The sequence below is a fragment of the Podarcis cretensis genome, assembly GCF_951804945.1.
Source record: "Podarcis cretensis genome assembly, chromosome: 12".
Taxonomy (NCBI): domain Eukaryota; kingdom Metazoa; phylum Chordata; class Lepidosauria; order Squamata; family Lacertidae; genus Podarcis; species Podarcis cretensis.
Genome location: NC_137181.1, coordinates 34715675 through 34726712, shown reverse-complemented (window position 1 = coordinate 34726712; position 11038 = coordinate 34715675). Strand labels below are relative to the sequence as shown.

The following is an 11038-nucleotide window of genomic DNA, read 5'->3' as shown; positions in this document are numbered from 1 at the left end:
CATTCCTCAGCTCTGTTATTTCCTCTCTACTCTTTAATTCCCATTCGGCCACAGCAGGGCCAAGCCGAGCAAACTCCGAAGAAAACAAAATCCAGAGCCCGACTGCACTCCCCCTCTTTCTTACTCTCTCTCCCGCCCTCAGGTGAAACTTCAGTGGCCGGACCAGCTTTCCCAGTTTCAGGTGGAGGCCCAGGTGAGTCGAATGGACTTATGGGTAATGTAGTTCATTTTTTCTTTCTTTAGGAGTTACGAGGCGGCATCGGAACTCAGAGTCCCAGAAAGCCTTGCGGCCTCCAACCCACAAACAGAAGGTGTGTCTTCTAATTAGAATTCCTAACCTGTTCACTTTTTCTTTTTTAAAAATTTCAAGCCAGCATGGGATCCCCAAGAGCGCTTTAGAACACGCTTGTCTCCAAAGCAATGCCCTTAGGATAAGCAGCTGCTGCGGATTTGAAGAGAGAAAGGACCAAAGGTACGTGGGTTTTGTTTCACCTTAAAGTTTCAAAGTTCAGGTGAGAGGGAGATGGGCGGAATGGGGTTGGGGAGACAACATGGATATGGACAAATTAGCATGCGGAGTGGATCCGCTTCCTGATCGCGCTTTGCTACCATCTCTTTTCTTTTCTTTTCCAAATCGGCAGCCTCAGCATCCGAGTCGCATTTCACCTTAAACTAAGAAGGAGCTTTCGCTGCCATCGCGCCCCTAAGTTTGGGGCAAGTTTATCCTGCTGTTTCCATGTAGAAAGCACCTGTGGGCATTGGAGCCGACTCCTAGGTGCCGAGGTCCCTTCGTCCCACCCACCCACTCATAAAATATATGAGGGGACCGCTCTACCCAAAGCTGATGGGCACTGCCATTCAAATACTGTAGTGTGCATGCACTACATCATGTGATCGATTACCCAAGGCTGTGCTCGATCATGTGATCAATAATGCGGGGTGGGGAATACCCCAATATTTTATTCAAGTTGGCTCCCCTGGCTGTGGGCATCACTCCCCATTTTATAAAACCATTACTGATGTTTGTATCAATAGGAGAACAAATTTTAAAACCCAGAGCAATTTACAAGGTTTCATACACTCCCAGGGCACTTTTGCTTTTTAGTTCATTAGCTTCTCAGCTTGAATCTTTTCTCATTACAGGGCTCTTGGCCCATGTAAACTGTGGAGCCGTTTCAGAGATGAAGTAGTCCCTGCTGGCTTCCAGCCTAAGACATTGGGTGATAACCTACGATTGTGGTTAAGAGCCCCCTGGCATGTTAAACATCGATTCTGTGGAAGGGTTAGCTTAAAAGCTGATCGAAACAATGCCCCGATAACTCCTTTTATGAGGAGTCAACACTACTCAGTTCTGGGTAAAATGACAGTTCTGAGGTCTGCTATTCTTTGCCTCACATCACAAAAGGAAACATTCAATTATACATCTTATTCCTAATCCTAGCCATATCTTTTTCAGGATGTGACTCAATCCAAATGGCATGGTAGTGCATTATATATGGCCTATTATAGCGTAAAGAACAGAAACTGTGTGTTGCATTCTTTGCTAAAAGGTTTTACTGATGTAATGTAAGACTTTTGACTAATGAGAGAATTTGAACTGGTTGAGTGATGGGCCAGAATCTGAAGTATGAAGATACGGTAGGTTGTTGCACTTGTACTTTTTGGCTCAAAGCTTTAAAATGATGAATCACTTGAAACTGGAGATACAATTAAAGGTAAAGGTAAAGGTACCCCTGCCCATACGGGCCAGTCTTGACAGACTCTACGGTTGTGCGCTCATCTCACTCTAGAGGCCGGGAGCCAGCGCTGTCCGCAGACACTTCCGGGTCACGTGGCCAGCGTGACAAAGCTGCTCTGGCGAACTGGCACCAGAGCAGCACACGGAACACCGTTTACCTTCCCGCTAGAAAGCGGTACCTATTTATCTACTTGCACTTAATTGTGCTTTTGAACTGCTGGGTGGGCAGGAGCTGGGACCGAACGACGGGAGCTCACCCCGCCGTGGGGATTCGAACCGCCAACCATGCGATCGGCAAGTCCTAGGCGCTGAGGTTTTACCCACAGCCCCACCCGCGTCCCCAATTATTTACAATTATTTACATCCAATTCAATGTGAGTTGAGTTCCATTTGTGGGATGGTTCTATTTTTTTTTTTTTGAACCAACATTTGTGTCCTGTGAAAAACCACATTTATGTGTTGGGAAACCTATGAGAGCAGTGTGGGGTATAGAAGGATGTCACTGGAGGAGGTAGCAGAAACTGAGAGCTTCCCCTTGGTGATGGCCATAGATCAATGGTAGACTATCTGCTTTGCATGCAGAACATTCATGGCATCTGGTAGGGCTGGGAACGTCCCTTGTTTAAAACCCCGCAGAGCTGCTGCCAGCTAGTATAGTCTGAGCTGGATGAACCAGTTGGCATAAGGCAGCCTCTTCTGTTTCCTGCCCAAGCTGAAGTGCCTTCCACTTGTGATTGGGCCATTTTGGAACCAACCCACTGGAATATAATGGAATTCAACATTGCTTATGCTGTTTTACTGTTCACTCTGTCAGGGGTGGAGGGCAGTACATTCAGAGAATTCTGGGCTGGCTCAGTCCTGCAAACTGCCTTTGGGAGCTTTCTTTGGGTTAACCACTGGCTGAGATCCTGCCAGTGGTAGGATACGTATGGTCTTGTGTGTTATCCACCACTGCAACGGTTTCAATCACCGAAATGTTGGTGGCTTGAACTGCTGGTGGGTCTGGGCTCCCAATCTTCTTCAGCAGCTGTCAGATGCATCAGAATGGGATTATCTAGCTAAATTTGGAAGCCTCTGGACCAGATGCAGCAAGTTGGTTACGATAAACAACGGTACACAGCCTTTCTCACTGTGATATACAAACTGCATTAGAGCTTGTGCACAAAATTATGTCGAACCACAGTTTACCCTGAAGCTATGTGATGACTGGCCTTGAAGTTTACCTCATAGCTATTTAAAATTGGATGGACACCGCTGCATTTGCTAAACTAACTCGACAGTATCCTGTAGCAGTTTGCTCAAAATACTAATTAGATGCTGTGTTAGTCGTCTTATTGAACATGGCTTTCTCTTCTTTATAATGACGGAGAGGCTATTAATTCACTGTAAGAAAAGCTGGTGAGGGAAGAGATGGGGAAAAAATACAGTTAAGCTAGCATAGTTCTTTCTTGTCAGGTTTTTGTCTTCCAAAATAAATGGCCCTATCCTCACTCATAGTTGCAGGTTTTTCTGCTTAGCAATTTAGAAACCTTACTGCTTTCTACGCTTCCTGTAATCCCTTTCCTTCTGCCAGTTACTTGTAAAATATTATCTTGTAATAAATACATTAACGGGTCAAAATGGGATTATATTATCAATTTATAAACCTTAATAGACGCAAAACTTTCATATTTAAAAGCCATCCGCTCCTTTAATCGCTTCTCTGCCTGAGCTTTGCACTCAATAGACACCCTCATTAAATTGCCCATTACGGTGCTTGAGTTTTCAGAGAAGCTTTGGTTAATTCCCAGCTGTTCAGTGTCTGCCTTGCATTTGAGTTATTTCTTCCCTAAGTGCTTTATTCTGCATTTTAGTTATAGCAATTTTAATTGGCTTCTGTGTTACATTTCAGGCTTTTTAGACTTTTCTCATAATCCTATCAAACTTAGATTTATTAATGGTGTTTTTTCAGTCTTGGTTTTGACACATACCTTCTTCGGGTTAAGTCGTACAACCCTCTTGACACAGTGCTTGCTCCAGAGAAAACTTAATCTGCACCTGTGTGTGTGTGTGTGTGTGTGTGTGTGTGTGTGTGTGTAGCTCTGCATGGATAGACTGATGATTTCTAGTCATGGTGTTATGTTTAAAAAAATGATTGGTGTTGAAGGTTGTATATATATGCTGTGGACACCTGCACAGCCTCTATCAGTGCAGTTTGAGTATTTTCTAAGAATATTTGTTTGGTAAAGTAGATGTGTGATTCATCTCTTTCACATAGGTATTTGTATGGTTTTAACAGATGTGTGTGTGTGTATAGTGTGTCTTAATTCTACCAATGTTTGATTGTTTTTAAATTATTGTTTCCCCCTATTTTTCTAGCTGTTCTTACTTTTATCTGTAAGCTGCCTTGTGCTCCTGTCAGGAAAAAGGCAGGGTAAAAAGCAACAACAACAACAATAATAATAATACAACCCTGAGGTGGATTTTTTGAATCTCTGTGGCAGTTCTTCATAGTTTTGGGGGTTAGTGGGAAGCCTCTTGATATTCTAATTACCTAATGAAGTTATTCTTCACTCCTGAGAAAGTTGTTGATAGTTTCTCTTCAGTTCCAAGGTCATGTCATGACCTTACCCCTAAGAAAATAACTGTCAATTCATACCTTAATTTTTATGTGATGAAATTAATGCATGTGATGAAATTGTGAATGTTTGTCATGAACATACCCTGTGTGGCAACAAGTGAGATTTACCAATAGTATTTATTGTACCTTTTCTTGAGAAAAATATTGCCTACTGAAAGGAACCTGGAGTAGGTAACTGAGTGGCCTTTCAAAATAATAGTGTATATTATCTTTCATTAAGACATTGAGACAGAGATGGGGATCCTGTGCCTCATCCCCTCAGATGCCAGACTCCAACTCCCATCAGCCCCTGCCATCATGGCCAATCATCAGGGCTGATGGGAGCTGGAGTTCAACATTTGAAGAGCCACAAGGTCCACATGGCTGCCTTAAGGCAACCCACCCACTGCATGCATATTTCAAATTGTTTAATATGTACAGTCAGGTCTTTCCTCATCTCAGACTTGATTGGCACTGTCTTAGTTTCGTTACAAAACCATATTCCTCCAAATTTCAGCACGGTACAGCATATTCAATGGCAGACTGTGTTTTACTCTTTCTGTATGACTGATTGTGCAGGCATGTACTGAACTTGCACTTATGATATACATTGCTATCGGCAAGGAAGCTTGGTTCTCAGCCAGGGAATGTTTCTCTTAGTTTTCACCGTTGTGACAAAATATGAGCTGGTGTCCTTTGCTCAAAGTGGAAGGCTTGTTAGGTTCCTGTGAGTTCAGAACACCCAGGGTGACCAACCAGCATCCTCAGACTTTTTCAAAAGATTCTATATATTTCTGAAATATGAAGCATTAACGGGAAATAGACTGTAAAAGCAGATCCAAATCACGCTCAACTGTCCATTTTTGTGTGAAGATAAATTTACTCTACAAAAAGCCTTGATAGAGTGCAGGCGGCTGTGGGATTGTCAGCGACTGGCTTTAAAGCTACTGAGCTGTAGCACTCCTGTTCAATTTATATTTAAGAGGCAATGATTTTCAGTTCTAATGAAAAGCAATAAAGGTTTAAAAGCAATGAAAGAACCGGTGGTTTGTGTTGCCTGAACTTCCTGAAGTGGCTGGGGGAAGAACAGTGATATGGGACAGAATTTTCCACGAAAATTTTGCCAGTGCTGTATTTTTCCACGGGTACTTTTTGATTTCATAAGTTCGTCATTAACAACAAATGGGTGCCGATTGCAAATACAATGTTAGGCAAGCTTGGCAGTTTCAGAGTTGTTAGCTTTGTTCATTAAAGGCAAGTAAAATAAGCATGCCAAGTTAGATCCCTCCCTACGGCATAAAAAAATATTCCAATGCAAATTAGCCCACTTGGCCTAGGAAATTTTCTAGTCAGAAAATTTTCAAGAAGGTCCACGTCACTGGGGAGGAAGAGAGTCAAGAAGATGGGTGGAGAGTGAGGCGGGACTATTCAGAAAGTGGGGTTGCCATATATCTTTTTGTGGTATGTTTGTTTGTGGCAGGTGAAAATTAAACAGGTATAACTCTTCATTGTATCTCCATCCCAGGAAAGACCATAATGTTCGTATTTTTTATTGAAAGGAGTCCTCCCAGCTGATATAGTTGACATCCCTAGAAGATGGTGGAGGAGGAACTCGCCATATGCCCCCTCTCTCCAGTCATCCCCAGTTCCACAAATGGAACAAAGTGGCCTACATTTATGGATCTGCTTAGGCCAGGGATGGGGAACCTGTGACCCTCCAGTTGTTGCTGGACTCTCAACTCTGATTAGCCTTCGCAAGCATGGCCAACAGTTAGGGATGATGGGTGTTGGAGTCCCAGCAACATCTGTTAGGGCCCAGGGTTCACATCTCTGACTTGGGGACACAAGAAGGAAGATGAGGCAAAGATGAGGAGTAAGGACCAAATCCTCTTCTTCTCCAGCTCTTACTTCCACCCGCCTCCCTTCATCTGAGCTATTCTAAACTGTTAATAAATAGAGAGGAGGGAGGAGATCACCTGGCCTCAACACATGCAGCAGAATGAGGAAGAAAAATCCTGAGATGATAGAACAGATGGAGGTGTGGAATTGCATTATCAACCTTTCCCAACCTCCAGTCCCCAGATGTAGTCCAACAACGTATGGGGGACCCAAGGATGGGAAAAGCACATACAAAGAAATTCATGCAAATCCAGTGCTAGCATTGTAGAGAGTGCAACAGGAGTAGAACTTTTCTTCATTTTATTTTATTTGCAGTATTTTAGGGTTTTAACATGGCACACCTCCACCTGCATGCAACTTGACTCCTGAGCAGGCCTTATGTTTAGACCAGGAGTCTCTTTGGAAGTCAGGGCTGGGCTGTCTCCTTGCTGCAAGGCTCCTATATTTTAAGGCTGCATTTAGTGTGCCAGCTTTGAATCCGTCAGCGTAAATGCTAACTTGTCAGTTGTAAATGCTTACTTAAGCAATGTCTTTATTAGGAACATATTGGCAGAGACGCAAAATAATATCATTAGCTACCAAGTGCAACATTTGCAGTGTTCTACTCAATCTTGTACATTTCTAGTAGATCTTATGGTTTTTAAAAGTGATGTTGGCTTCTCTTGCCATGTCATCAGGAATTATTGGGGTGGACTGTGTTTTGTTTCTTGGTATCCTGTAGTTTTATGCACTTTGTGGTCGATACTTGCTTGCTCTTGTCCAATCAACCTCCATCCATTTCTGCTTTGGGCAAAATCAGAAATCCTGATACAGGAACTCGAAGGGAATTTGCTACCTGGAGAAATTAGAACAAGCCTAACGGCTATCTAGGCTCCTAAAGCAGAACAGCTAAGAATGGAAAAGTCAATCACCAGATAAATTTAGTGTTGAAAAACAGATGCATGTATCTGCCTCCCATGGTCTGGACACCTTAGTCAGAACTATCTGTAGCAATACCTCAGGCTACATTGTCTTCTGTTGCTGGGGAAAACAAAGATTACCGTATTTTTCTATAAAACGCACCAGACCACAAGACACACCTAGTTTTTGGAGGAGGAAAACAAGAAAAAAAATATTCTGAATTTCAGAAGCCAGAACAGCAAGAGGGATCGCTGCGCAGTGAAAGCAGCAATCCCTCTTGCTGTTCTGGCTTCTGTGGTAGCTGTGCAGCCTGCATTCGCTCCATAAGATGCACACACATTTCCCCTTAATTTTTAGGAGGGAAAAAGTGAGTCTTATAGAGCAAAAAAATATGATGTTTTGTAATGCACTGGAGGATTTTGCTGCTGTGGTGGCAAAGTCTGGCTTCACTCGTTAGAGGGGAAATATATTTCACTAAGAGACGTTTTTCTTTCCCTTGTGTTTTTTAGCAGGCTTGTCAGCGCAGTAGTACCCGTCAAACCGAAAAGTTCAATGCTTAAATCCTCTCTTTGGGTAATGCGTCCCTGAAACTATTGATGCCCATTTTTTCCCTGTCAATCCTTTCAGGAGTTTTGTTTATTAGGTCAATATGTTTACTGGATGTCAAGCAGTATAATATTAGAAACACATGAGTAAAACATAAAGGTGATTCAAAGATATATATATTAAAAACCCAGATACTGAAATAGAGCATTTAAAATTGCTGTGTATTTTAAAAGTTCACCAAGGAACCAGAAAACAAGCTGAGCAGTGTGCCTGAGGTAAACTCTTTAAATGTCATGCTAGCTAGTTTCCCAAGAAATGCCCTAAGGATGCTCTCAAGTGCTTAAATAGTGTAAAAAGCTCTCTTCACAAGCAGTTTAAATTGGCATTTATTACTTTTATAGAGCATGTAGCTCAGTCTCCTGTAAAGAGATTTGCTAATAACTGGCTGCTTTCTCACACTAAAAGAAACAAGAAGAAAACAGTTGTGCCACAGAGAAATATGGGGGCACCCCCCCTCAAGCTCTTGACTTTATTTCCCCCTGCCCCCAACACTACTTCCTTCAAATGCCTTTTTATAGAAGTAAACAGCTGAGTAGGGAAAACCAAGGCCCAGAATTTTTTTTGGGAAAAACCATGTTGTGTTATAAGCCGGATTGTGTTTTAAGCCAGTAATATGTACACTGCCTGAGTTGCTGTGAGTCGGGGGTGCTAATTGAGCAGAGCTCTGATCTGAAGCTCTTTTTCTCCCCTCCCACATTCACAATGACTGCCTGCTTCTTTTTCTATTTTACAGAAATTCTGCAGGTTATTTTCTTAGAGGCACTTCTATGACGTATGCCATTTTCATACTAAAGCCATCACCTACAAAACCACAGGGAAGGAAGCCAATCCATTTTTAATTCTCAACCCCGGTCAACTTTTAAAATGTCTAGCACAAAAAAATCCCTGCATCTATATACTTCGGAAATTTTGCAGGTTTCTTACATAGAATCATAGAATTGTGGAGTTGGAAGGGACCCTGAGGGTAATCTACCTGTAATACATGATACCTAGTGGTGTCTCTCTAATATATGCAATTTTCATCTAAATTGCTTCACAAAACAATAGAGGGGGTTAAAATAAATAAACAAATCCCAAACTGGCAAAGGCTGTTCTTGCAGAAGAAACTACTGCTAGTGTCCTTCAGAAATTTGGCTTTGTTCCTTCCCTCAGAGGGGGCTGCCATTTATGAAAGTTTTGTCCAATTCAGCCAAAAAAGAAGAGAGTTATTGATTACAGTCATCTAAAAGACAACAATTGCATTTTAAGGGGCCCAGCAACAACAGCAACAAGCCATTGCACTGTTCTTCTGGAATTTCTTAGGTGTTATGCAATATAACAAACAAGCAAGCAAGCAAGCAAACAAACAATTTCAGCCATTTTCATAAAATTCTATCAAAAAGCGGGGAAATGTAGCCATTTTTTATTTCTCCATAATAGTAAATGGGGTGTGTGTGTGTGTGTGTGTCATAAATGTCTTGTTCTGCCAAAATGGGTTTCGAACCTGAGCTGAATCAGGCAACCTTCAAATGAATCTGAGGTGAATCGATCTGTTTTCCAAAGCACTAAATCAAATCCTGAGGTAAATAACTCCCAGTTCAAATGGAAGCTGGTGTTTCCAAGTCATAAGACACGTTTCAATATATTGGGATGTTGTAGTTGGCAAAGTATCTGTCACAGTTACTGCATACAGGTAGGCATTGTCCTTTCTCAACTGTAGCAACCCAAAAAGCGTATTCCTGCTGCCTATATTGTTTAATCTGTAATACCTTTTTAAAAACGCTTCCTGGCTTTTAAACCACTTTTTAACATATATCTAAAATACTGGTAGTGTTTTTTGGGCACTTTTAGTGCATTTCTAATTGTTTTGCTGTGTTTTAGTGGGGATGATAAATGTCTTGTTCTGCCAAACTGGGTTTCGAACCTGAGCTGAATCAGGCAACCTTCAAATGGATCTGAGGTGAATTGATCTGTTTTCCAAAGTACTAAATCAAATCCTGAGGTAAATAACATAGTTGGTGCATATTATGCAGGGCAGTTAGTATATATAAATCCCTGAAATAAAAAAAAACATGCTGAAATGCCAGTATGTGGAACTAGTTTCTGTTTCATCTATGATTGTATGTTTTAAACACAATTCTCCCCCTGCTTACTGACCTGCATTCGGATTAAACAAAACGCCATTGTGCCACTCTTCTTGGCTGTGTTATAAAATACACACCTTTTCTGGCATGGATATGAAGTTCTGTGTTAAGTTCTGGAGAACTTAAATGATAAGGCTGTCTCAGTGTTTTGGAATCTTTGAGTGCCCCTTTATAAGAGTATCACTCTTAAGAGGCTGGAATTATTTGCCTAATCTAGTGTTTACATTTCCAGAAAAAGATGTATTGGAAAATCAAAAATCAATAGCATTCTGTGTTTCCGTAAATTTTGCAAGCAGGCAGTATCTGAGAGAATCATTATAACTGGGCTGCCATTATACTCTCTCTCAGGGGTCAGCAAACTTTTTCAGCAGGGGCCTGGTCCACTGTCCCTCAGACCTTGGGGGGGGGGCAGACTATATTTTGAAAAAAACACACCACATGAATGAATTCCTATGCCCCACAAATAACCCAGAGATGCATTTTAAATAAAAGGACACATTCTAGTCATGTAAAAACACGCTGATTCCTGGACCGCCTGTGGGCCGGATTTAGAAAGCAGTTGGGCCAGATCCGGCCCCCAGGCTATAGTTTGCCTACCCATGCTCTACATGCAATATTTATTTGGATGCTAAAACTGAATTGGCAAATCAGGTCCCTTCTTTCTATGTGGCAACAAGAACATGTACCCAGGGTTGTCTTTACTCGGGAGTGCAAGTGGTGTGGGACACCCGGGCGCTGAGTTCAGGGGGGGGGCACAAGGCGCCTGCTGCTGAAGCCACCTAAGCTCTTAACTATCAACCTGTTATGAAATAATAAATAATTTTGAGCAATCTAGAAAAACAAAATACATATATACCTAGGTATTACTGAAATGTATACCTACTGTTTCACTAAAGGACTTTCGACTTTGTGCGCTCATTTACCAAAGATGTGCCGCACCAGCAATGGCGCTTGTCATTCTCAACGGCACCGTGCACATGAAATTAACTAAATTTGGGGGCGCTGGGTGGATCTTTGCACCCTGGTGGTACATTTGCTAAAGACGGTCCTGCCGTCTTTAAAGTCCTATGGGACTTTATAAGCACAGACCCTGTGCAGACATTCAGCAAGTGGGCAATCTGGCACAGGGAAGGAGAGCGAAATCTGCTTCTGTTATTGTAATTCCTCCCTCTG

The 11038-nt window shown here is 42.0% G+C and overlaps 1 protein-coding gene across 1 annotated transcript in view; it reads left to right on the top strand.

Moving 5' to 3' along the window:
* The first annotated feature begins 321 nt into the window (after positions 1–321).
* Positions 322–11038, top strand: part of MACC1 (MET transcriptional regulator MACC1) — a 28179-nt gene continuing 17462 nt past the window's right edge. The window contains exon 1 of the mRNA XM_079947901.1: positions 322–472. The gene's annotated coding sequence lies outside the window, so the exon portion shown is untranslated. The remainder of the gene's footprint in view (positions 473–11038) is intronic.